This window comes from Ovis canadensis, chromosome 7, assembly GCF_042477335.2.
Source record: "Ovis canadensis isolate MfBH-ARS-UI-01 breed Bighorn chromosome 7, ARS-UI_OviCan_v2, whole genome shotgun sequence".
In the NCBI taxonomy this organism is placed as follows: Eukaryota; Metazoa; Chordata; class Mammalia; order Artiodactyla; family Bovidae; genus Ovis; species Ovis canadensis.
This window is the reverse complement of record NC_091251.1, coordinates 91,153,777-91,181,603: the sequence shown is the minus strand read 5'-3', so window position 1 is coordinate 91,181,603 and position 27,827 is coordinate 91,153,777. Positions and strand designations below refer to the sequence as shown.

The window sequence follows — 27,827 nt, the reverse complement described above, 5'->3', positions numbered from 1 at the left end:
GTATCTTGTGTACGGAAAGCCCATGAGCAGGCTGACACTCCATACAGGAACTGGCACGCAAGGGCAGTGATCAAACAGAACTGCAGGGTCTTGGAGGTGGGGGAGGGCCTCTGGGGAGGGACAGGGGCAGCCAGAGCATTGAGGGTGTTTGGGGAGCTCAGGGCTGTGGCTACTTACCAACCAGCATGGAAGCATCTCAGTATTTAAATAATTCTGGCACATTCTGGCTGCACGTCAGCCTTATACAAAGGATCCCAGTGTTTTCAGTCTTCTCAGAATTGGAAGGTAAGGAAGCTTCTCTCTCTGTCCTTCCTCTATACTCTGCACCCTTGCATCGTGGGCTGAGCCTTAGTGTCAGGGACAATGCTAGAGGCTGAAGACATTAGATTCCAGATCCCTGGCTGCACCCCAGGAGCTCCTGTCCTCCTTTCCTGACCAGGGGTCGAATCTGTGCCCCTTGCAGTGGAAGCACGGAGTCTTAACCACTGGACCACCAGGAAGCCCCCTGTCCTCCTTTCCTAAGAGACATTCTCTCCAGAATCCAGCCCCAGTCTTAGGCTGTAGAGGAGTCAGGTTGGTACTGGTCAAGGGCACTGTGCCCTGAGGATCTGGAACCCAGACCACTGTCACTGGCTGGGGTCCAGGACAGAGGCACTATGCACATAGGGCCCTCAGGTCAGCTCCTGGACTTGGCAAATGGCAAATGTTTCATAAACTCTGCAGGCTAAAGAAGCCTCACTTCAAAGAATGTAGAGTCAACCCTGTGGCAAGTGAGATGGTGGTCAACTCAGGGTGGGTGGTATTTGGAAGGCCCCAGACTTCTGCCTAAGGACCTGCCTTCCTCTCATTCAGCGATTCTCAGACTGAAGTGAATACAGAATCACTCCAGGGAATTAATAGTTAGGCATGTAATTTAACACGAAATGGAGGAAAATGACCAGCCTATTAAACTAGGGATGGTACAGCGCTCTCCACAGCAGGTCCTTTTGACAGCGGTGGGCCCCACCACTGCGGGCAGGGAGCTCCAGCCCCGTGTCCATCTTTCTGTCACTCCACTCTGGGCTCAAAGTGAGGGAGCTGGATTGACAGCCACACCAAGATGCCCAGGAGGAGAGAAATTCCTCCTAAAAAGAAAATGTGGGTGCTGCTTTCAAAAGAAGGGCAGACTATGTGCTGGACAGATGGATAACGGCAAACGTCCTCAACAGGTTTCTGTGAGGGGGGGTGGTGCTATAGAAATTTCGACATGGACTCTGGGCCAGAGACACCTGGTTAAGACCCCAGCCTTGGCACGTCTGCTCTGCAACTGTGGGCGCTCACCACTAATAACTGCACCCAGACTTTGGCTGCTTCTAGGAAAAAGCCCCAGATATGTTCGAGGCTTGGTGTGATCATGTTTCATGGGTCTCATCTGTCCCTGGATGCGTGGCCTGGGCCTGAGCCATCACTTCTTCCTGCAAAGCTCTTCCTCTCCCTCTGTCCCTCTCTCGTGTAACTAATGTGTCCTCAGCCTTCAGACCCACTCGAACACCCAGCTGCCTGAGGAAGCCCTCTGTATGAGTCAGGGTTCTTCAAAGAAACAGAGAGTGTCTCTGTCATCCCCATCTCTATCTCTGTAGATATATAGAGACATTTAAGGAATTTGCTCACATGGTTGTAGGGACAGATAAGTCTAAAATTTGTAGGGCAGGTCAGCCAACTGGAAATTCTCATAAGAGTTCATGTGGCAGTCTTGAGTCTGAAATCCACAGGGAAGCAAGTTGGAAACTCAGACAAGGAAGGTTTCTATCTTGCAGCCTTGAAGCAGGAATCCCTTCTGAAACCACAGCCTTTGCTTGTAAAGGCTTCAGTTAATTAGATGAGGCTCACCCACAGTATGAAGTGCTGCTTTCCTTAAAATTCACTGATGGTAAATGTTTTATTTTTTCTTTTTGGGCCACACCTCGTGGCCTGTGGGATCAATGTGCCGACCAGGCGTTGAACCTATGCCCCCTGCAGTGGATGTGGGGAGTCTTAACCACAGAACTGCCAGGGAAGTCCCTGTAAATGTTAATCACATCTTCACTGAAACATCTAGCTGATATTTGACCAAACAATTGGGTACCATAGCCTAGCCAAGTTAACATGTAAAATTAATCGTCATGCTTTTCCCGACCTCTAGGCAAGATCAGCACCCTCTGCCCTCTTCTCCTTCCTACTTACATGCTATTCTAGGGCTGTGAATTCCTCCCTCAGAGAACTATGACATTTTCTAATATTATCTGCTTAGCTTTGCTGTTCTCTTCATTTTCCACTGTGTGCTTAAGGTGTGAATTTGTGTTATTCTCAGAAATTGGGTTGGGGTGCTTATCTGAATTTCAGGTTTTTCTTTAATTTTGATCAATTCTCAGCCATTATTTGAGCTTCCCAGGTGGCTCAGTGGTAAAGAATCCACTTGCCAAGCAGGAGACCCAGTTTCAATCCCTGGGTCAGAAAGATGCCCTGGAGAAGGAAATGGCAACCCACTCCAGTATTCCTGCCTGGGAAATCCCATGGACAGAGGAGTCTGGCAAGCTCCATGGGGTTCATGGAGTTGCAAAGAGCTGGACATGGCTTAGCGACTAAATAGCGGCAGCAGCCATTATTTCTTCAAGTATTGCTTGTCTCCCATTCGCTCTGTTCTTCTGAGTATGCTAGCTAAAGTGTTCTGCTGCTGCTGCTGCTAAGTCGCTCAGTCGTGCCCGACTCTGTGCGACCCCATAGACGGCAGCCCACCAGGCTCCCCCGTCCCTGGGATTCTCCAGGCAAGAACACTGGAGTGGGTTGCCATTTCCTTCTCCAATGCGTGAAAGAGAAAAGTGAAAGTGAAGTCGCTCAGTCGTGTCCAACCCTTGGCAACCCCATGGACAGCAGCCTACCAGGCTGCTCCGTCTATGGGATTTTCCAGGCAAGAGTGCTCTAGGTCTTGTCACTTTCCCCCTCTGTGTCTCTTAGCCATGCCTGGTTCTCTATTTTTCTTTTTCTCACTGTAATACTGTCAGAGTGATTTTTTTCCAGAGGTATCATCCAACCTGCTCATTTTAGCTGTGCCTGACTCTGATGTTTAATCTATCCATTTTAATAAATGATTTATTAAAACTGTGGTTTTCATTCTAAAACTTCTATTTGGCTTGTGTTCCATCAATTCTCCCCCTCAAAGTATCCTATTCTTTGTAATTGTTTCTTTTCTTTAAAAAATTCTTAATAATAACTTCAAATATGTATGCTTTCAAGTTTTTTGTATTATTGCCACTTCTTAGGGGGTGAATTTTTTTGTATTTTTTAAAAATGTTTTTGTATTTACTGTTAATTTCTTATTGTGGCTTGTTTCCATCTGGGAACTGATTTTTGAGTGGGCTCTCATCTTTAGTGGGAGTTGTTTTGTTGTGGGATGTCTGTGAAAATATCCTCACAGAGTACTTTAGATTTTGCTTCTGTCAGGGTCCTAAGTTCTGGATTAACTTTTATGTTAACTTTTTGGCACAGGAGTCCCAGGACCAGGGCACACCAAGGAGGGAATACAATGGGAGCACTCTGGCTATCCCCACTATGTGGGGCACGCCTGGACCTTCCATCCTTCCCAGGAACTTTTCTCCCACCCAAGCTGATGACAATGAGAAAATTCTGTTGCTCCTCCTACAGGCCTGGTTGCTAGAGTTTTCCCAGCCTTCTTTTTTCCTGACTGGTTCTCCCTATAAGTCTCTAAGCCTTTAAAGGATAAGTTTAGAGGGATAAGTTCCTGCTTTCCTGCCTCAAACAGCCTAGGGCTGCCTCCTATCTTTAAACGGGCCTTAGAAGTCTAGGCTCCAGGACTTAAATGGCCTTTATCTAGTTAAAACCCCATGAATAGGCTCAGCTCTCCCTCCTCAGGCTGGCTTGGAGTTCTCACACTATCTCTGGAATGCCTTTCTTCTTTTTGAAATCAGCTGTGTATTTCCAAGTGTTTCACTTATATTTTATGCAGCTGTTTTATATGATAGCAAAAGGAGGGGTGCCTGAAATCCTTTACGACCCCATGGACGGTAGCCCACCAGGCTCCTCCGTCATGGGATTCTCCAGGCAAGAATACTGGAGTGGATTGCCATTTCCTTCTCCAGGGGATCTTCCTGACCCAGGGATCGAACCCAGGTCTCCCACATTGCACGCAGACACTTTAACCTCTGAGCCACCAGGGAAGCCCTTCAATCTGGCATGAGGCCAAAATTGTTCTAATACATTGATCTGTGTGTTATCTACACACTATCAGTCTGTCTTCCAACTAGATGGTAAACTCCATAAGGCAAGGATTGTGTTAGATTTACTCTCAAAAAAAGACTGAGCATATGGTGGGAGTTCAATAAATAGTCTTGAATGGGACTTCCCTGGTGGTCCAGAGGTTAACATTCCATGTTCCTGATCCCAGGGTCATCGGTTCAATCCCTTGTCAGGAACTAAGATTCCATATACCATATGGAATTCCATACACCATATGGGGTGGCCTAAGGGAAAAAATTCACCCATTCCAGTCCATTTTACTTCACTGATTCCATTATATCTATTACTGCCTAAGGGAGTAAGGGAAAAACTTTACCCTATGGGGTGGCCTAAGGGAAAAAATTCACCCATTCCAGTCCATTTTACTTCACTGATTCCATTATATCTACTACTGTGGGCAAGAATCCCTCAGAAAAAATGGAGTAGCCATCATGGTCAACAAAAGAGTCCAAAATGCAATACTTGGATGCAATCTCAAAAACGACAGAATGATCTCTGTTCGTCCCCAAGGCAGACCATTCAGTATCACGGTAATTCAAGTCTATGCCCCAACCAGTAATGCTGAAGAAGCTGAAGTTGAATGGTTCTATGAAGACCTACAAGACCTTTTAGAACTAACACCCAAAACAGATGTCCTTTTCATTATAGGGGACTGGAATGCAAAAGTAGGAAGTCAAGAAACACCTGGAGTAACAGGCAAATTTGGCCTTGGAATGCGGAATGAAGCAGGGCAAAGACTAATAGAGTTTTGCCAAGAAAATGCACTGCTCATAGCAAACACCCTCTTCCAACAACACAGGAGAACACTCTAAACATAGACATCACCAGATGGTCAACACCGAAATCAGATTGATTATATTCTTTGCAGGCAAAGATGGAGAAGCTCTATACAGTCAACAAAAACAAGACCAGGAACTGACTGTGGCTCAGATCATGAACTCCTTATTACCAAATTCAGACTTAAATTGAAGAAAGTAGGGAAAACTGCTAGACCATTCAGGTATGACCTAAATCAAATCCCGTATGATTATACAGTGGAACTGAGAAATAGATTTAAGGGCCTAGATCTGATAGATAGAGTGCCTGATGAACTATGGAATGAGGTTCGTGACATTGTACAGGAGACAGGGATCAAGACCATCCCCATGGAAAAGAAATGCAAAAAAGCAAAATGGCTGTCTGGGGAGGCCTTACAAATAGCTGTGAAAAGAAGAGAAGTGAAAAGCAAAGGAGAAAAGGAAAGATATAAGCATCTGAATGCAGAGTTCCAGAGAATAGCAAGAAGAGATAAGAAAGCCTTCCTCAGTGATCAATGCAAAGAAATAGAGGAAAACAACAGAATGGGAAAGACTAGAGATCTCTTCAAGAAAATTAGAGATACCAAGGGAACATTTCATGCAAAGATGGGCTCGATAAAGGACAGAAATGGTCTGGACCTAACAGAAGCAGAAGATATTAAGAAGAGGTGGCAAGAATAAACAGAAGAACTGTACAAAAAAGATCTTCACGACCCAGATAATCACGATAGTGTGATCACTCACCTAGAGCCAGACATCCTGAGATGTGAAGTCAAGTGGGCCTTAGAAAGCATCACTATGAACAAAGCTAGTGGAGGTGATGGAATTCCAGTTGAGCTCTTTCAAATCCTGAAAGATGATGCTGTGAAAGTGCTACACTCAATATGCCAGCAAATTTGGAAAACTCAGGAGTGGCCACAGGGCTGGAAAAGGTCAGTTTTCATTCCAATCACAAAGAATGCTCAAACTACCGCACAATTGCACTCATCTCACACGCTAGTAAAGTAATGCGCAAAATTCTCCAAGCCAGGCTTCAGCAATACGTGAACCGAGAACTTCCTGATGTTCAAGCTGGTTTTAGAAAAGGCAGAGGAACCAGAGATCAAATTGCCAACATCTGCTGGATCATGGATAAAGCAAGAGAGTTCCAGAAAAACATCTATTTCTGCTTTATTGACTATGCCAAAGCCTTTGACTGTGTGGATCACAATCAACTGTGGAAAATTCTGAGAGAGATGGGAATACCAGACCACCTACCTGCCTCTTGAGAAACCTGTATGCAGGTCAGGAAGCAACAGTTAGAACTGGACATGGAACAACAGACTGGTTCCAAACAGGAAAAGGAGTACGTCAAGGCTGTATATTGTCACCCTGCCTATTTAACTTATATGCAGAGTACATCATGAGAAACTCTGGACTGGAAGAAGTCCACAAGCTGGAATCAAGATTGCTGGGAGAAATATCAATAACCTCAGATATGCAGATGACACCACCCTTATGGCAGAAAGTGAAGAGGAACTAAAAAGCCTCTTGATGAAAGTGAAAGAGGAGAGTGAAAAAGTTGACTTAAAGCTCAACATTCAGAAAATGAAGATCATGGCATCTGGTCCCATCACTTCATGGGAAATAGATGGGGAGACAGTGGAAACAGTGTCAGGCTTTAGTTTTCTGGGCTCCAGAATCACTGCAGATGGTGACTGCAGCCATGAAATTAAAAAATGCTTACTCCTTAGAGAAGGAGATGGCAACCCACTCCAGTGTTCTTGCCTGGAGAATCCCAGGGACAGGGGAGCCTGGTGGGCTGCTGTCTATGGGGTTGCACAGAGTCGGACACGACTGAAGTGACTTAGCAGCAACTCCTTGGAAGAAAAGTTATGACCAACCTAGACAGCATATTCAAAAGCAGAGACATTATTTTGCCAACTAAGGTTTGTCTAGTCCAGGCTATGGTTTTTCCTGTGGTCATGTATGGATGTGAATGTTGGACTGTGAAGAAGGCTGAGCACCGAAGAATTGATGCTTTTGAACTGTGGTGTTGGAGAAGACTCTTGAGAGTCCCTTGGATTGCAAGGACATCCAACCAGTCCATTCTGAAGGAGATCAGCCCTGGGATTTCTTTGGAAGGAATGATGCTAAAGCTGAAACTCCAGGACTTTGGCCACCTCATGCGAAGAGTTGACTCATTGGAAAAGACTCTGATGCTGGGAGGGATTGAGGGCAGAAGGAGAAGGGGACAACAGAGGATGAGATGGCTGGATGGCATCACTGACTTGATAGGCGTGAGTCTGAGTGAACTCCAGGAGTTGGTGATGGACAGGGAGGCCTGGTGTGCTGCAATTCATGGGGTGGCAAAGAGTCAGACATGACTGAGCGACTGAACTGAACTGAAGGGGAAGAAAAAAGTATTAAATGAATGAAGATACTGTCTCTCGAAACATTAGTACCTAATTCATAGGGCTGTTGGGAAAACTGGGCAAGAGAAAATATGTCAAATGCTTGGCATATCTTGGGAGCTCAGAGAGATTATTTATTAATCATGTCTATTAAGGCAAAGGTTCTACCATGATGTGATGTGTGAAAGTCGCTCAGTCGTGTCCGACTCTTTGCAACCCCATGGACTGTTCATGGAATTCTCTAGGCCAGAATACTGGAGTGGGTAGCATTTCCCTTCTCCAGGGGATCTTCCCAACCCAGGGATAGAACCCAGGTCTCCCACATTGCAGTCGGATTCTTTACCAGCTGAGCCACAAGGGAAGCCCTCTACCATGATGGTTTCCCTGTAATTCAGCTCTCACCCCTCCTCAGGGTGGCAGACAGGTTCTGTGGGCGTGACTTCCTGATTTCCTCAGAGTACAAAGGTCAGCCCTTCCCATCAGAACAGCCCTAGCACTGGGTTTTAACCTGAGTCCTGAGGCCTGAATATGAATTAGGTCAAGTCTTGTCTTGTCCAAGGATTGTCTGACCACCTATTACCAGTGATGCCCTGTACAGCTGATTTTCTCTGGAAATCTCAGCTTTGAGAGGTTTGTTGTGGAAAAATGCACTTAACCAGTTCAGTCAGTTCAGTTGCTCAGTCGTGTCCGACTCTTTGTGACCCCATGAATCGCAGCACACCAGGCTTCCCTGTCCATCACCAGCTCCCGGAGTTCACTCAGACTCACGTCCATCGAGTCCGTGATGCCATCCAGCCATCTCATCCTCTGTCGTCCCCTTCTCCTCCTGCCCCCAATCCCCCCCAGCATCAAAGTCTTCCAATGAGTCAACTCTTCGCATGAGGTGGCCAAAGTACTGGAGTTTCAGCTTCAGCATCATTCCTTCCAAAGAAATCCCAGGGCTGATCTCCTTCAGAATGGACCAGTTGGATGTCCTTGCAGTCCAAGGGACTCTCAAGAGTCTTCTCCAACACCACAGTTTGAAAGCATCAATTCTTCGGCGCTCAGCCTTCTTCACAGTCCAACTCTCACATCCATACATGACCACAGGAAAAACCATAGCCTTGACTAGACAGACCTTTGTTGGCAAAGTAATGTCTCTGCTTTTGAATATGCTATCTAGGTTGGTCATAACTTTTCTTCCAAGGAGTAAGCGTCTTTTAATTTCATGGCTACAGTCACTATCTGCAGTGATTTTGGAGCCCAAAAAAATAAAGTCTGACACTGTTTCCCCATCTATTTCCCATGAAGTGATGGGACCAGATGCCATGATCTTCATTTTCTGAACGTTGAGCTTTAAGCCAACTTTTTCACTCTCCTCTTTCACTTTCATCAAGAGGCTTTTTAGCTCCTCTTCACTTTCTGCCATAAGGGTGGTGTCATCTGCATATCTGAGGTTACTGATATTTCTCCTGGCAATCTTGATTCCAGCGTGTGTTTCTTCCAGTCCAGCATTTCTCATGATGTACTCTGCATATAAGTTAAATAGGCAGGGTGACAATATACAGCCTTGACGTACTCCTTTTCCTGTTTGGAACCAGTCTGTTGTTCCATGTCCAGTTCTATCTGTTGCTTCCTGACCTGCATACAGATTTCTCAAGAGGCAGGTCAGGTGGTCTGGTATTCCCATCTCTCTCAGAATTTTCCACAGTTGATTGTGATCCACACAGTCAAAGGCTTTGGCATAGTCAATAAAGCAGAAATAGATGTTTTTCTGGAACTCTCTTGCTTTATCCATGATCCAGCAGATGTTGGATCTCTGGTTTGATCTCTGGTTCCTCTGCCTTTTCTAAAACCAGCTTGAACATCAGGAAGTTCTCGGTTCACGTATTGCTGAAGCCTGGCTTGGAGAATTTTGCGCATTACTTTACTAGCGTGTGAGATGAGTGCAATTGTGCGGTAGTTTGAGCATTCTTTGTGATTGGAATGAAAACTGACCTTTTCCAGCCCTGTGGCCACTCCTGAGTTTTCCAAATTTGCTGGCATATTGAGTGTAGCACTTTCACAGCATCATCTTTCAGGATTTGAAAGAGCTCAACTGGAATTCCATCACCTCCACTAGCTTTGTTCATAGTGATGCTTTCTAAGGCCCACTTGACATCACATTCCAGAATGTCTGGCTCTAGATTAGTGAATACACCATCATGATTATCTGGGTCATGAAGATCTTTTTTGTACAGTTCTTCTGTGTATTCTTGCCACCTCTTCTTAATATCTTCTGCTTCTGTTAGGTCCAGACCATTTCTGTCCTTTATCGAGCCCATCTTTGCATGAAATGTTCCCTTGGTATCTCTAATTTTCTTGAAGAGATCTCTAGTCTTTCCCATTCTGTTGTTTTCCTCTATTCTTTGCATTGATCACTGAGAAAGGCTTTCTTATCTCTTCTTGCTATTCTCTGGAACTCTGCATTCAGATGCTTATATCTTTCCTTTTCTCCTTTGCTTTTCACTTCTCTTCTTTTCACAGCTATTTGTAAGGCCTCCCCAGACAGCCATTTTGCTTTTTTGCATTTCTTTTCCATGGGGATGGTCTTGATCCCTGTCTCCTGTACAATGTCACGAACCTCATTCCATAGTTCATCAGGCACTCTATCTATCAGATCTAGGCCCTTAAATCTATTTCTCAGTTCCACTGTATAATCATACGGGATTTGATTTAGGTCATACCTGAATGGTCTAGCAGTTTTCCCTACTTTCTTCAATTTGATAATAAGTAATCATTAATTGATTTTTGCATTTTGATTAACCAAAGGCATTCAACTGCCAGGGCTTCCAATCAGCATGATAGGGTGAGATAATTTTAGCCCAAAGCAAAGAAACATAGTATTGATATTTTAATCAGGCTGTGCTGCTTTTCCTGGGTGAAAGCATTGAGGACACTCTTCTCCCATTTCTAAACCAGGAATCTGAAGATTCCAAATGAGGAAATCCTGCCCCATTGGAGCCCACCCACAGCAGCAGTACCTTGCAATCAGAACCAAAGAGGACAGGCAGGGACTTCTAAGACGGCACCCAAGGGCAACCTTTTAAGCATTATAATTTCAAAAAACTTGGTGACCATGGTGAGACTCAAGAGGGGAACTGACAAGGCTTACAGTACAATTTATGTAGCCCCAGAAAAGTAATTAAAAATGTGATGTGGGTTAGGGATGGGTTCCACCTCCTTGGGCATATTGGAAAGTGTGCTCAATCCACAAGGGCAACTTTGAGCTATGGACTAAAAATAATAAGCTATATTAAGTGCCTATTACATATCAGCCTATTTAACTTAGTGGAATTCCTCAAAACCTCACTGTGAGCTTGAAACCATCCTCCACTTTACAAGTGAAGAAATTGAGTCAGCAGGATCTTGAGGAACTTGCCCAAGGTCATGTAGCTGGTAGGTCACGAGTCAAATTGGTTTGAATCTCATGCCGAGTCTCTGCCTCCCCTGTGCATAAGGAATGAGTTTCAAGCACTGGTTTCCAACTTTAGCAGCTTGCTGGAATTTCACAAAGTTCCCCAGGAGATTCTAACATGCAACCAAGGCTGAGCACCGCTGGCTTCCTGGGTACCATGTTTTCTGGGTCATTGGCTGTAAAAGTCACCTGCCTGACCCTCCCAGAACTAAGAAAGGGCAAGAGAAGTCCAGGTCAAGAGCCTAAGCTCAGAGTCAGGGCTGGCCCAGAGCCTAAATGGGTAATAGGCACCACCAATACTAAGAAGATGACAAGAGCAACAGCAATGGTTAGAACAAAATTTTGATAATTTATTGTGCTGTTCCAGTCTCTCTACATGCTTTATCTCAGAGCAACGCTCCTCATAGAAATGAAGTAGGCACAATATGAATTTCTCCGTTTTACAAATGAGGATGCAAAATTCCCTGGCGGTCCAGTGGTCAGGACTCCACTGCCAAGAAACTAGCACTCCTTGGTCCAGGAACTAAAATCTCACAAGCTGTGAGGGCAGGCCAGAAATAAAATATATAACTAGCTGAGGATGCTGAGGCACAGACAGGCTGAGTCCAGGGCCATTCAGCTAATCTGGGTTGTGCTGTTGACTCCTGGCTTCTCTGTTTTTGTATTGTTCAGTCACTAAGTCATGAGAGCCCATGGATTGGAGCACACCAGGCTCCCCTGAGGTCTCCCTGGTGGCTCAGATAGTAAATAATCTGCCTGCAATGCAGGAGACCTGGGTTCAATCCCTGAGTTGGGAAGATGCCCTGGAGAAGGGAATACTACCTACTCTAGTATTCTTGCCTGGAGAAGTCCATGAGCAGAGAAGCCTGGTGGGCTATAGTCCCACGGGGTTCAAGAAGTTGGACGTGATTTAGCGACAGAACAACAGGCTCCTTTGTCCTTCACCATCTCCCGGAGTTTGCTTAGATTCATGTCCATTGAGTCCATGATGCTATCTGACTATCTTATGTTCTGCCATCCCCTTCTCCTCCTGCCCTTAATCCTTCCCATCATCAAGGTCTTTTCCAATGTCAGCTCTTCACATCAGGTAGCCAAAGTACTGGAGATTCAACTTCAGCATCAGTCCTTCCAAGGAATATTCAGGGTTGATTTTCTTTACAATTGACTGGTTTGATCACCTTGCTGTCCAATGGTCTCTTAAGAGTCTTCTCCAGCACCACAGTTTGAAAGCGTCAATTCTTCGGCACTCAGCCTTCTTTATGGTCCAACCCTCACATCCATACATGACTACTGGAAAAACCATAGCTTTGACTATGTGAACCTTTGTTGGCAAACTGCTTTTTAATATGCTGTCTAGGTTTGTCATAGCTTTTCTTCCAAGGAGCAAGCATCTTTTAATTTCATGGCTACAGTCACCATCTGCAGTGATTTTGGAACCCAAGAAAAGAAAATCTGTCACTGCTTCCACTTTTTCCCCATCTATTTGCCATGAAGTGATGGGGCTGGATGCCAAGATCTTAGTTTTTTTATGGTGAGTTTTAAGCCAGCTTTTTCATTTTCCTCTTTCACCCTTATCAAGAGGTTCTTTAGTTCCTCTTCACTTTATGCCTTTAGAGTAGTATCATCTGCATATCTGAAGTTATTGACATTTCTCCCAGCAATCTTGATTCCAGCTTGTGATTCATCTAGCCTGGCATATCACATGATGTGCTCTGCATAGAAGTTAAATAAGCAGGTGATAATATACAGGCTCCTTCCCCAATTTTGAACCAGTTGGTTTTTCCATGTCCAGTTCTAACTGTTGTTTCTTGACCTGCATACATGTTTCTTAGGAGATAGATAAGGTGATCTGGTATTCCCATCTCTTTAAGAGTTGTCCACAGTTTGTTAGGATCCACACTGTCAAAGCCTGTCTATACCACCTCTCCAATAAGGGGTGAGTCCCCAGGCCCCCTCAGAACTCCCACACCACCAACAGCTCTCTGGTGCCTGATGTGGTGGGGTGTGCTCTGCACTGGGGACATGCAATAAAGTGCATAGGAGGGATCCTGTCCCCTACCCCTATTAGGTCTCAGGGTCTGGTAGGGGAGGTAAAGCCAGAGCACCCAGGCTCTTAGAGCAGGTAGAGAGAGCAAGGATCTTAGGTGGACCGGAGGGCACATGGACCCAGAGAATTTGTCGGGGTGGGGAGTTCTCCCCCTCAACCCCCAGCCAATGGAGGGATTCTAATTCTTGGGCAGCAATTATCCAAGGCCTCCCAAGCCCTCAAGGGGCTCCCTGGACCATATTTCTGCCCCTATATAGCTCTTAGATGGAGACAGTATAGATCTTAAGATTTGGGTTCAAGGCCAGACACTCCAGCTCTGTGGGCCTCACTTCCTTACCTGTAACAAGCCTTACTGGTAGGTTTGCCAGGAAGACTGAACCAGCCTGACACAGCCAGCTCCAGAACTGGCCTGGTTCTGGGTGATGCCCCTCATCAGCAGCCCTGCCCTTCATCACCAGAGCCCAGCGTGAGGTGGAGGGAGGTGAGAGAGGAGGGGTGATTGGAAGAGGTGAGTGTTTTGCTCGGAAGGAAGACTTTTTTTTTTTTTTAATTGAAGCATAATTGCTTTACAGAATTTTGTTGTTTTCTGTCAAACCTCAACATAATCAGCTATAGGTATACATAAATCCCCTCCCTTTTGAACCTTCCTCTCATCACCTTCCCCATCCCATCTCTCTAGGTTGATACAGAGCCCCTGTTTGAGTTTCCTGAGCCATACAGCAAATTCCCATTGGCTGTCTATTTTACATATGGTAATGTGAGTTTCCATGTTACTCTTTCCATACATCTCACTCTCTCCTTCCCTCTCCCCATGTCTGTAAGTCTATTCTCTATGTCTGTTTCTCCATTGCTGCCCTGTAAATAAATTCTTCAGTACCATTTTTCTAGATTCCATATATATGTGTTAGAATACAGTATTTATCTTTCTCTTTCTGACTCACTTCACTCTGTGTTATAGGTTCTAGGTTCATCCACCTCATCAGAACTGACTCAAATGTGTTCCTTTTTATGACTGAGTAATATTCCGCTGTGTATATGTACCACAACTTCTTAATCCATTCATCTGTCATTGGGCATCTAGGTTGCTTCCATGTTATAGCTGTTGTAGATAGTGCTACAGTGAACAATCGGATACATGCGTCTTTTTCAAGTTTTTTTTCCTCAGGGTGTATGCCTAGGAGTGGGATTGCTGGGTCATATGGTGGTTTTATTCCTAGTTTTTTAAGGAATCTCCATGCCGTCTTCCATAGTGGCTGTATCAGTTTACATTCCCACCAACAGTGTTAGAGCACTCCTTTTCTCCACACCCTCTCCAGCATTTATTGCTTGTAGACCTTTTGATGATGGCCATTCTGACCAGTGAGAGGTGATACCAAATGGCAACCTGCTCCAGTACTCTTGCCTGGAAAATTTCATGGATGGAGGAGCCTGGTAGGCTACAGTCCATGGAGTCACAAAGAGCTGGACACGACTGAGTGACTTCACTCAATAATGAGCGATGTGGCACATCTTTTCGTGTGTTTGTTAGCCATCTCTATGTTTTCTTTGGGGAAATGTCTGTTTAGGTCTTTTTCCCACTTTTGGATTGGGTTGTTTGCTTTTCTGGCATTGAGTTGTATGAGCTGTTTGTATATTTTGGAAATTAATCTTTTGTCAATTGTTTCATTTGCTACTATTTTCTCCCATTCTGAGGGTTGTCTTTTCACCTTGCTTATAGTTTCCTTTGCTGTTCAAAAACTTTTAAGTTTAATCAGGTTCCACTTGTTTACTTTTGTTTTTATTTCCATTACTCTAGGAGGTGGGTCATAGAGGATCTTGCTTTGATTTATGTCATTGAGTGTTCTGCCTATGTTTTTCTCCAAGAGTTTTATGGTTTCTGGTCTTACATTTAGGTCTTTAATCCATTTTGAGCTTATCTTTGTGTATGGTGTTCTAATTTCATTCTTTTACATGTAGCTGTCCAGTTTTCCCAGCACCATTTATTGAAGAGGCTGTCTTTGCCCCATTGTATATTCCTGCCTTCTTTGTCAAAAATAAGGTACCCATAGGTTCATGGTTTATTTCTGGGCTTTCTATCTTGTTCCATTGGTCTATATTTCGGTTTTTGTGCCAGTACCGTACTGTCTTGATGACTGAAGCTTTGTAGTATAATCTGAAGTCAGGAAGGTTGATTCCTCCAGCTCCATTCTTCTTTCTCAAGACTGCTTTGGCTATTCGGGGGTCTTCTGTGTTTCCATATGAATTATGAAATTTTTTGTTCTAGTTCTGTGAAAAATGCCATTGGTAATTTGATAGGGGTCACATTGTATCTGTAGATTGTATTTGGCACTATAGTCATTTTCACAATATTGATTTTTCCTACCCAGGAACTGGAATATATCTCCATCTTTTTATGTTATCTTTGATTCTTTCATTAGTGTCTTATAATTTTCTGTGTACAGTTCTCTTGTCTCCTTAGGAAAGTTTATACCTAGACATTTAATTCTCTTTGTTGTAATGGTGAGTGGGATTGATTCCTTAATTTCTCTTTCTGATTTTTCACTGTTAGTACATAGAAATGCAAGTGATTTGTGTATTGATTTTGCATCCTGCCACTTTGCTAAATTCACTGATTAGCTCTAGTAATTTTCTGATACTATCTTTATGGTTTTCTGTGTACAGTATCATGTCCTCTGTGAACAGTGAGAACTTTACTTCTTCTCTTCTGATCTGGATTCCCTTTATTTCTTTCTCTTCTTTGATTGCTGTAGCTAGGACTTCCAGATCTATGTTGAATAATAGTGGTGAAAGTGGACACATTTGTCCTGTTCCTGATCTTAGGCGGAATGCTTTCAGGTTTTCACCATTGAGAATAATGTTTACTATAGGCTTACCAGTCTTCTCTGGTGGCTCAGATGGTAAAGCGTCTGCCTGCAATGCAGGAGACCCGGGTTCGATCCCTGGGTTGGGAAGACCTCCTAGAGAAGGAAATGGCAACCCACTCCAGTACTCTTGCCTGGAGAATCGCACAGATGGAGGAATCTGGTAGGCTACAGTCCATGGGGTCGCAAAGAGTCGCACACGACTGATCGGCTTCACTTTCATTTTCACTATAGGCTTAACAATATATGGCCTTTACTATGCCGAGGTATGTTCCTTCTATGCCCGTTTTTTTGAAGCGTTTTAATCATAAATGAGTGCTGAATTTTGTCAAAGGCTTTTCCTGCATCTATTGAGATTATCATATGGTTTTTGTCCTTCAATCTGTTAATGTGGTATATCACATTGATTGATTTGCATATACTGAAGAATCCTTGCATTCCTGGGATGAACCCAACTTGATCATGGTATATGAACTTTTTGATGTGTTACTGAATTCTGTTTGCTAAAATTTTGTTGAAGATTTTTGCATCTATGTTCATCAGTGATATTGGCCTGTAGTTTTCTTTTTGTGTGTTGTCTTCATCTGGTTTTGGTATCAGGGTGATGGTGGCCTCATAGAATGAGTTTGGAAGTGCTCCTTCCTCTGCAATTTTTTGGAAAGAGTTTTAGAAGGATAGGCATTAGCCCTTCTCTAAATGTTTGATATAATTCTCCTGTGAAGCTATCTGGTCCTGGGCTTTTGTTTTTTGGGAGATTTTGGATCACAGCTTCAATTTCAGTGCTTGTGATTGGGTTGTTCATAATTTCTCTTTCCTCCTGGTTCAGTTTTGGAAGATTGAACTTTTCTAAGAATCTGTCCATCCTTGCAGGTTATCTATTTTATTGCCATATATTTGTTCATAATAGTCTCTTATAATCCTTTGTATTTTTGCATTGTCTGTTGTAACCTCTCCTTTTTCATTTCTAACTTTGTTCTTTTGATTCTTCTCTCTTTTTTTCTTGATGAGTCTGGCTAAAGGTTTGTCAGTTTTGTTTATCTTCTCAAAGAAAGAGATTTCAGTTTTACTAATCTTCACTATTGTTTCTTTCATTTCTTTTCCATTTATTTCCACTTGGATCTTTATGATGTCTTTCCTTCTACTAATTCTGGGGGTTTTTTGGTTCTTGTTTTTCCAGTTGTTTTAGGTGTAAAGTCAGGTTGTCTATTCAATGTTTTTCTTGTTTCTTGAGGTAGGCTTGTACTGCTATAAACTTCCCTCTTAGAACTGCTTTCACTGCCTCCCATAGGTTTTGAGCTGTCATGTTTTCACTGTCATTTGTTTCTATAAATATTTTTATTTCCCTTTTGATTTCTTCAGTAACCTGTTTGTTTTTTAGAAACATGTTATTTAATCTCCATGTGTTTATGTTTCTTACAGTTTTTTTTTTCTTTCTTGTAATTGATTTCTAGTCTCACAGCATTGTGGTCAGAGAAGATGCTTGATACAATTTCAATTTTCTTAAATTTACTGAGGTTTGATTTGTGACCCAAGATGTGGTCTATCCTGGAGAGTATTCTATGTGCACTTGAGAAGAAGGTGTATTCTTCTGCATTTGGATGGGATGTCCTAAGGATATCAGTGAGATCCATCTCATCTAATGTATCATTTAAGACTTGTGCTTCCTTATTAATTTTCTGTTTTGATGATCTGTCCATTGGTGTGAGTGGGGTGTTAAAGTCTCTTACTATTGTTGTGTTACTGTCCATTTCTCCTAATGTCTATTAATGTTTGTCTTATGCACTGAGGTGCTTCTGTGTTGGGTCATAGATATTTATAATTATTATGTCTTCCTCTAGGATTGATCCCTTGATCATTATGTAGTGTCCTTCCTTATCTCTTGTAATATTCTTTATTTTAAGGTCTATTTCATCTGGTATAAGGATTGCTACTCCAGCTTTCTTTTGCTTCCCATTTGCATGGGATATATTTTTCCATCCTCTCACTTTCAATCTATATATGTCTTGAGGTCTGAAGTGGGCTTCTTGTAGACAGCATATATATACATAGGTCTTGTTTTTGTATCCATTCAACTAGTCTGTGTCTTTGTTGGAGCATTTAATCCATTTACATTTAAAGTAATTATTGATATATATGTTCCTATTGCCATTTTCTGAATTGTTTGGGGTTGATTTTATAGATCTTTTTCCTTCTCTTGAATTTCTTGACTATATAAATCCCTTTAACATTTGTTGTAAAGCTGGTTTGATGGTACTAAATTCTCTTAACTTTTGTTTGTCTGTAAAGTTGTTATTTCTCCACCAATTTTGAATGAGATCCTTGCCAGGTACAGTAATCTTGGTTGTAGATTTTTTTTTCAGTACTTTAAGTATATCCTGCCATTCCCTTCTGGCCCATAGAGTTTCTGCTGAAAGATCAGCTGTTAAGCCTATGGGGTTTCCCTTGTATATCACTTGTTGTTTCTCCATTGCTGCTTTTAGTATTCTTTCTTTGTGTTTAGTTTTTGTTAGTTTGATTAGTATGTGTCTTGGTGTGTTTCTCCTTGGGTTTATCCTGTATGGGACTCTTTATGCCTCTTGGACTTGATTGACTATTTCCTTTTCTTCTTGGGGAAATTTTCAACTATAATCTCCTCAAATATTTTCTCATGCCCTTTTTGTTTCTCTTCCTCTTCTGGGACCCCTATAATTTGAGTGTTGGTGCATTTGGTGTTGTCCCAGAGGTCTCTGAGTCTATCCTCAGTTCTTTTCATTCTCTTTACTTTATTCTGCTCTTCAAAAGGTTTTCCCACCATTTATCTTCTAGCTCACTGATTCATTCTTCTGCTTCAGATATTCTGCTATTCATTCCTTCCAGAGTATTTTTAATTTCAGTAATTGTGGTTTTTCTATGTTTATTCTTTAATTCTTCTAGGTCTTTTTTAATTGATTCTTGCATTTTCTCCATTTTGTTTTCAAGGTTTTTGATCATCTTTACTATCATTACTCTGAATTCTCTTTCAGGTAGTTTGCCTAGTTCTTCTTCATTTATTTGGACTTCTGGGTTTCCATTTTTTCCTTCATTTGTGTAGTATTTCTCTGCCTTTTCATTATTATTATCTTATTGTGCTTGCGGTCTCCTTTTCCCAGGCTTCAAGGTTGAATTCCTTCTTCCTTTTGGTTTCTGCCCTCCTAAGGTTGGTCCAGTGGTTTGTGTAAGCTTCATATAGGTTGAGATTTGTGCTGAGTTTTTGTTTGTTTGTTTGTTTTTCCTCTGATAGGCAAGGCTGAGTGAAGTGGTAATCCTGTCTGCTGATGATTAAGTGAAGTCACTCAGTCGTGTCCAATTCTTTGCAACCCCATGGGCTGTAGCCTACCAGGCTCCTCAGTCCATGGGACTTTCCAAGCAAGAATACTGGAGTGGGTTGCCATTTCCTTCTCCAGGGGATCTTCCCAACCCAGGGATCGAACCCGGGTCTCCTGCATTGTAGGCAGATGCTTTACCATCTGAGCTACCAGGGAAGTCTTTGCTGAAGACTGGGTTTGTATTTTTGTTTTGTTCATTGTTTAGATGAGGCATCCTGCACAGGGTGCTACTGGTGGTTGGGTGATGCTGGCTCTTGTATTCAAGTGGTTTCCTTTGTGCGAGTTCTCACTATTTGATAACCCCTAGGGTTATTTCTCTGGTAGTCTGGGGTCTTGGAGTCAGTGCTTCCACTCCAAAGGCTCAGGGTTTGATCTCTGGTCAGGAATGAAGATTCCACAAGTGGTTTGTTATGGCATTAAGTAAGATTAAAATAAATATCCAAAAACAAGAAACCAAAGATGAACCCCAGACAAATGACACTAACAAAATCAGGCAAATAATAATTAAAATAATGGAATATACATACATACATATGCTGCTGCTGCTGCTAAGTCGCTTCAGTCGTGTCAGACTCTGTGCAACCCCATAGACGGCAGCCCACCAAGCTCCCCAATCCCTGGGATTCTCCAGGCAAGAACACTGGAGTGGGTTGCCATTTCCTCTCCACTGCATGAAAGTGAAAAGTGAAAGTGAAGTCGCTCAGTTGTGTCCGACTCCTAGAGACCCCATGGACTGCGGCCCACCAGGCTCCTCCGTCTGTGGGATTCTTTCTCCAGGCAAGAGTGCTGGAGTGGGGTGCCATTGCCTTCTCCCATATACATATGCACCCATGAGCAAAGTCAAAACATGCCAACAAAAATAAAGTGCAGTAGATTGACCCAGCGAACAAAGGAAATAAAAAATTATATTTAACAGTTAAGAACAAAACTAACTAAAGCACAAAGTGGAGAACAAAACTAAAGCAAGGTGCCAACTGGTGAATAAAGCAGTGAAAATAAAGCTAACAAATATGTTGAGTGAAAAGGAAAGAAAGAAAAGAAATAAAGAATACATATGCAAAGTTAAATAGAGGTAGATAAAGAAGATTTATATACATTAAAGATTATGCAAGAGGAAAATAACAGTAAGAAAAGCAAACAAAGGAATAAATGTAGAAAAGATATAATAGGCTTAAAAATTTAAAATTAAAAAAAAAGGAAAACTCCACAGAGTTTCAAAAGCCCAACGTAGAGGCAGAGCTTTATAACAACAATAAAAAATGTGGAAAAGAAAATGTGACTGAGGGAAAAAAAAAGCTTAATTAGATTTCATAGTGCCAATAAAATTGACAACTTCAATAGAGCAGGGAACAAAAAAAGAAAAAAAAATCCAAAAGAATCTACAGAACAAGTTAAAACATAAGAGTAATGAATGTTTTTCTTGAGTCACTGCTGTCAGAGTCCTTTCCCTCCCTGGGAGTCACAGTCCACCTCACCTCCTAAGGATGCCCTCCAAAACTGTGCTGATCTCTGGACCTGGTGTGGGGGCAGCTCAGATTCTAATCTGGTCCTACTCCTGTGTGTTCTTGCCTCCAATGTCCACAGCTATCAGAACTAGTGCATTTTCTTTTGTGGGAGCTCTCAATGACCTTTTATATATTCCATAGACAAAGAGTGCCTAGTTGATCATATGGATTTAACTGCAGCTTGTACAGTTGGTAGGAAGGTTTTGGGTCTTCTTCCTTTGCCACACTGCCCCTGGATTTCAATTGTAGTTTTATTTCCACCTCTGCATGTGGGTCGTCCACTGGGGTTTGCTCCTGAGGCTGCCCTGGATGATTTGGGTTTGCCCCTGTGAGGGCCAGGTTTAGAGGTGATGCAGCTGCTTGGGTTGCAGGGGTTCTGGCAGCACCAGATACTCAGGGGAGTTGGCAGCTAGGGCAGCAGGAAATATAGGGCTCTAGAAGGGTATGGCAACCAGTAGTGGCCAATATGCTCCAGTTTTCTTGCCTGGAGAACCTCCCACCTTGACAGAGAATCCTGGAAGACCACAGTCTACAGGGTTGCAGAGTCAGACAATACCGAAGTGACCCTGCATGCCTAGATGCAAGACTATTTTTGCTTGTGGCAGCTCGCCCCAGTGAGAGTTGAGCATAAAGATGGCTCAAGCTGCTTGGCTTGTGGGGACTCTGGTGGCACCTACTGTGCAGGGACACAGACTGCCTCCACCGCAGGAGTTGTGGCTCTATCAGAGTCTTTTTATGAGCCTCTTGTAGCTGGTGATTAGAAGGCCTCTTTGGCCAGCCTTTCTCCATAGCTCCACCTATTCAGGTACTTAGAGGGCTCCCTTGCTTGGGATCTTTCTCTGTTGTTCTGCACATCAGGCACATAGAGGGGCCCCCCTGGCTGGGGTCCTACTCTGTAAATTGGCAGGTCAGGCACTTAAAGGGGCACCCTGGGTGGAGTCCTGCTCTGTAATTCAGTGCATCAGGTGTTTGATGGGCCAGCCTCTCTACTGTTCAGCTACTGATGCTGGTGGTGTGGGGAGAGAGAGACTATGGTGGTGGCTCCACCCCCAACACGTGACTCAGCAGTATCGCCTTGCTTCCATGGCTGCTGAACTTTTCTCCCCAGATATTTCCCACCATCATCGCCTCCCTCACATCCCCTAGATCCATCTCTCCATGGTCAACAGCAGCCCTCGCCCTTGGATCGCTCCACAATTCCTAAACTCCAGCTCCCAGCCACTGAAAGTTCCAGGGGACTAGTGTCCCTGTCTGGGGTATGTATGGCTGTGGCAAGGACTGTCTGATTCTCATTCCATTTAGGCTGCCACAGATCAACTGTTTCACTCTCAGCCTTAAATGTTTCTCCTTTAACTCAGACAATTGTCCCGATGTGGGGATCAGACCCCTGCTTCAGTTCTTCCACCCTCTGAGGGCAGGTCCAGTCTTACTAACACTCCTGTTTTTCCCCCTAGTTCCTTCATCCTACCGAGTTTTGCATGGTTTGCTGCACTTTGCTGGAACAGCCGTGAAGAGATACCCCACATTCAAGGTAAGAGAAACCCAAGTAAGACAGTAGGTATTGCAAGAGGGCATCAGAGGGCAGACATAGTGAAACCATAATCACAGAAAACTAGTCAATCTAATCACACTAGGACCACAGCCTTGTCTAACTCAATGAAACTAAGCCATGTCCATGGGGCCACCCAAGACGGGCAGGTCATGGTGGAGAGATCTGAAAGAATGTGGTCCACTGGAGAAGGGAATGGCAAAGCACTTCAGTATTCTTGCCTTGAGAACCCCATGAAGAGTGTGAAAAGGCAAAATGATAGAATACTGAAAGAGGAACTCCCCAGGTCAGTAGGTGCCCAATATGCTACTGGAGATCAGTGGAGAAATAACTCCAGAAAGAATGAAGGGATGGAGCCAAAGCAAAAACAATACCCAGTTGTGGATGTGACTGGTGATAGAAGCAAGGTCCGATGCTGTAACGAGCAGTATTGCATAGGAACCTGGAATGTTAGGTCCATGAATCAAGGAAAATTGGTCAAAGAGGAGATGGCAAGAGTGAACGTCGACATTCTAGGAATCAGCTAACTAAAATGGACTGGAATGGGTGAATTTAACTCAGATGACCATTATATCTACTACTGCAGGCAGGAATCCCTTAGAAGAAATGCAGTAGCCATCATGGTCAACAAAAGAGTCCAAAATACATTACTTGGATGCAATCTCAAAAATGACAGAATGATCTCTGTTCCTCCCCAAGGCAAACCATTGAATGTCAGTTATCCAAGTCTATGCCCCAACCAGCAACACTGAAAAAGCTGAAGTTGAACGGTTTTATGAAGACCTACAAGACCTTTTAGAACTAACACCCAAAAAGATATCCTTTTCATTATAGGGGACTGGAATGCAACAGTAGGAAGTCAAGAAACACCTGGAGTAACAGGCAAATTTGGCCTTGGAATGCGGAATGAAGCAGGGCAAAGACTAATAGAGTTTTGCCAAGAAAATGCACTGCTCATAGCAAACACCTTCTTCCAACAACACAAGAGAAGACTCTACACATGGACATCACCAGATGGTCAACACCGAAATCAGATTGATTATATTCTTTGCAGCCAAAGATGGAGAAGCTCTATACAGTCAACAAAAACAAGACCAGGAGCTGACTGTGGCTCAGATCATGAACTCCTTATTACCAAATTCAGACTTAAATTGAAGAAAGAAGGGAAAACCACTAGACCATTCAGGTATGACCTAAATCAAGTACCTCACGGTTATACAATGGAAGTGAGAAATAGATTTAAGGGCCTAGATCTGATAGATAGAGTGCCTGATGAACTATGGAATGAGGTTCGTGACATTGTACAGGAGACAGGGATCAAGACCATCCCCATGGAAAAGAAATGCAAAAAAGCAAAATGGCTGTCTGGGGAGGCCTTACAAATAGCTGTGAAAAGAAGAGAAGTGAAAAGCAAAGGAGAAAAGGAAAGATATAAGCATCTGAATGCAGAGTTCCAGAGAATAGCAAGAAGAGATAAGAAAGCCTTCTTCAGCGATCAATGCAAAGAATAGAGGAAAACAACAGAATGGGAAAGACTAGAGATCTCTTCAAGAAAATTAGAGATACCAAGGGAACATTTCATGGGGCTCAATAAAGGATAGAAATGGTATGGACCTAACAGAAGCAGAAGATATTAAGAAGAGGTGGCAAGAATAAACAGAAGAACTGTGCGAAAAAGATCTTCATGACCAAGATAATCATGATGGTGTGATCCCTCACCTAGAGCCAAACATCCTGGAATGTGAGGTCAAGTGGGCCTTAGAAAGCGTCACTACGAACAAAGCTAGTGGAGGTGATGGAATTCCAGTTGAGCTACTTCAAATCCTGAAAGATGATGCTGTGAAAGTGCTACACTCAATATGCCAGCAAATTTGGAAAATTCAGGAGTGGCCACAGGACTGGAAAAGGTCAGTTTTCATTCCAATCCCAAAGAAAGGCAACGCCAAAGAATGCTCAATCTACCGCACAATTGCACTCATCTCACACGCTAGTAAAGTAATGCTCAAAATTCTCCAAGCCAGGCTTCACCAATATGTGAACTGTGAACTTCCTGATGTTCAAGCTGGTTTTAGAAAAGGCAGAGGAACCAGAGATCAAATTGCCAACATCTGCTGGATCATGGAAAAAGCAAGAGAGTTCCAGAAAAACATCTATTTCTGCTTCATTGACTACGCCAAAGCCTTTGACTGTGTGGATCACAATCAACTGCGGAAAATTCTGAAAGAGATGGGAATACCAGACCACCTGACCTGCCTCTTGAGAAATCTGTATGCAGGTCAGGAAGCAACAGTTAGAACTGGACATGGAACAACAGACTGGTTCCAAACAGGAAAAGGAGTACGTCAAGGCTGTATATTGTCACCCTGCTTATTTAACTTATATGCAGAGTACATCATGAGAAACACTGGGCTGGAAGAAGCACAAGCTGGAATTAAGACTGGCAGGTAAAATATCAATAACCTCAGATATGCAGATGACACCACCCTTATGGCAGAAAGTGAAGAGGAACTAAAAAGCCTCTTGATGAAAGTGAAAGAGGAGAGTGAAAAAGTTGGCTTAAAGCTCAACATTCAGAAAATGAAGATCATGGCATCTGGTCCCATCACTTCATGGGAAATAGATGGGGAAACAGTGGAAACAGTGTCAGACTTTATTTTGGGGGGCTCCAAAATCACTGCAGATGGTGACTGCAGCCATGAAATTAAAAGACACTCGCTCCTTGGAAGAAAAGTTATGACCAACCTAGATAGCATATTCAAAAGCAGAGACATTACTTTGCCATCAAATGCCTGTCTAGTCAAGGCTATGGTTTTTCCTCTGGTCATGCATGTATGGCTGTGAGAGTTGGACTGTGAAGAAGGCTGAGTGCCGAAGAATTGATGCTTTTGACCTGTGGTGTTGGAGAAGACTCTTGAGAGTCCCTTGGGCTGCAAGGAGATCCAACCAGTCCATTCTGAAAGAGATCAGCCCTGGGATTTCTTTGGAAGGAATGATGCTCAAGCTGAAACTCCAGTACTTTGGCCGCCTCATGCGAAGAGTTGACTCATGGAAAAGACTTTGATGCTGGGAGGGATTGGGGGCAGGAGGAGAAGGGGACGACAGAGGATGAGATGGCTGGATGGCATCACGGACTTGATGGACATGAGTCTGAGTGAACTCCGGGAGCTGGTGATGGACAGGGAGGCCTGGCGTGCTGCAATTCATGGGGTCGCAAAGAGTCGGGCACAACTGAGAGACTGAACTGAACTGAACTGAACTGAAGTGCCTTAGCAGCAGCAGCAGCAGCAGTCAAAGCTATGGTTTTCCAGTAGTCATGTATGGATGTGAGAGTTGGACCATAAAGAAGGCTGAGTGCCAAAGACTAGATGCTTTCGAACTGTGGTGTTGGAGAAAACTCTTGAGAGTCCCTTGGACAACAAGAACATCAAACCAGTCATCCTAAAGGAAATCAATCCTGAATACTCAATGGAAGGACTGATACTGAAGCTGGACCTCCAGTACCTTGGCCACCTGATGAGAAGAGCCGACTCATTGGAAAAGACCCAGATACTGGGAAAGATTGAAGGCAAAAGAAATGGGTGGTAGAGGATGAGAGAGTTGGATAGCATCACAGATTCAAAGGATATGAGTTTGAGCAAATTCTGGAGAGAGTGAATGACAGGGAAGATTGGCATGCTGCAGTTCATGGGTTTGCAAAGAGTCAGACACAACTAAGCTACTGAACAATAACAAATGAACAAAGAGAAGGCAATGTAATTCCTAGATCTGCCACATTAGCTTCTAAGTCAATGCTGCAGGTGAAGAGGAGTTAAAAATTCTGTTTGGGGGGTTTCTCTGGCAGTCCAGAGGTTAAAACTTCACCTTTCAATGCAGGAGGTCTTGGAGCTAAGATTCCACATGCCTCCTGACCAAAAAATCAAAAACGAAAAACAGAAGCAATGTTGTAACAAAGTCAATAAAGACTTTAAAAATGGTCCAAAAAAAAAAAAATTAAAACAAAAAAGAACTCTGTTTGGCACACATAAAGTTTGAGATGCCCATTAGCTAGCTACCCTAGTGGAGATGTTGAGTGGGCAATTGAAGATATAAGGCTATGAGTCTGGACCAGGGGCGGGGCCAGGGTTGGGAGGTAAGGCTGGAGATAAATTTCATCAGCTGTAGATGGAACTGACAGCCATGGAAGAGGTGGGATCCTGGAGAAACTTAGAAAGGAGAGAAGGGGAGTGAGGACCAGGGCCCAGGCTTCTACCACGGAGAGGTCTTCAGGAAGAGGAGGCTGAACCAGCCTGGGAGACTGTAAAAGAGGAGCCGATAAAGGTGAAGTCAGGTAAGTGGGGTGTGCTGATGTGAGCAAGCTCAGACAGGCAGGAAAGAGGGAGGGCTTAACTGTGCCACAAACTGTGATGATTGGCCGGTAAGATAGGGACCAACCTAAAATTCCTAGATTGCTAAGTTGCAGGTCATGGGCAACCTTGGCAAGAGAGCTGAGAGGAGTGATGGGGACTTAGGCCTCACAAAAGTGAGCTGGGAAGGAGTGGAGGTCAAGGGCAGGCCAATATACCCTAGGGATTTTCCTGTAGAAGGAAATAGAGAAACAGGGTGAGAAACTAGCCCACTGGGCCTGCAGGGAGGAGAACGGGAACGGTCACGGATGACCTTGCTGAGAGGTTTCAGCACAGCAGAGGTGACAGATTGGGGACTGCTGTGTCAGGCAGGAGGCTGGCATGTCTTCCCTGAGACTGGAAGGAAAGAGGGAGGAGAGGGTAAACACGTAGATAACCTGAAGGAAATGGAGGGCTTCTGCCAGCCTTCTTTCTCTGTGGCCTGGACTTTCACCATCACTGTTTTCAGAAGTCTGACTTTAGCAACCAAAGAGAAAGATGCTACCTGAACGGCAGAGCCAGTATGGCAGCAGGTTGAGGAAGGTCCTGAAAGAAAGCGTGAGCTCTAGTTACAGCCCCTCTTTCTAAGGCTGAATCTGTCTGGGGGGGTCTGGTCAGAAGAGCCTGTCTGAACAGGACAGCAAGTGCAAGACAGCACATCTGAAAACAGTCTACAGCTTCAGGACCCAGGACTTCACTCCTGGATGCTGCATTAATTTAGGAATCCTCCAGTCCTGACTGGGGAGCTGGTGATTCAGAGGGGCTAATGGACCCTCACATCCATACATGACCGCTGGAAAAACCATAGCCTTGACTAGATGGACCTTTGTTGGCAAAATAATGTCTCTGCTTTTCAATATGCTATCCAGGTTGGTCATAACTTTTCTTCCAAGGAGCAAGCGTCTTTTAATTTCATGGCTGAAGTCACCATCTGCAGTGATTTTGGAGCCCCCCAAAATAAAGTCTGACACTGTCTGAGTGAACTCCGGAAGTTGGTGATGGACAAGGAGGCCTGGCGTGCTGCGATTCATGGGGCTGCAAAGAGTCGGACACGACTGAGCGACTGAAATGAACTGAGCTGAACTGAGCTGAACTGAATGGACCCTCATCAGGAAAGACTTCTTCCTTCCATTTCATTGTTTCCAAAGCCACACCTGTGAAATAATAAGGGTGATCTTTGAACCCAGAAAAAGGATGTACCAACTAAGAAGCCTCATGCCAATAAAATGGTGCTACTCAAA

General features: G+C 43.7%; 1 long non-coding RNA gene and 1 other non-coding gene across 2 annotated transcripts; one reads left to right on the top strand and one right to left on the bottom strand.

Moving 5' to 3' along the window:
• Positions 1-112: 112 nt before the first annotated feature.
• LOC138443173 (uncharacterized) lies at positions 113-27,827 on the top strand. Its single transcript, XR_011258005.1, has 3 exons — positions 113-285; positions 22,110-22,186; positions 27,456-27,827. It is a non-coding gene; the product is annotated as an uncharacterized lncRNA (long non-coding RNA).
• On the bottom strand, positions 19,235-19,306 carry TRNAC-ACA (transfer RNA cysteine (anticodon ACA)). The gene has a single exon. It is a non-coding gene; the product is annotated as a tRNA-Cys (tRNA).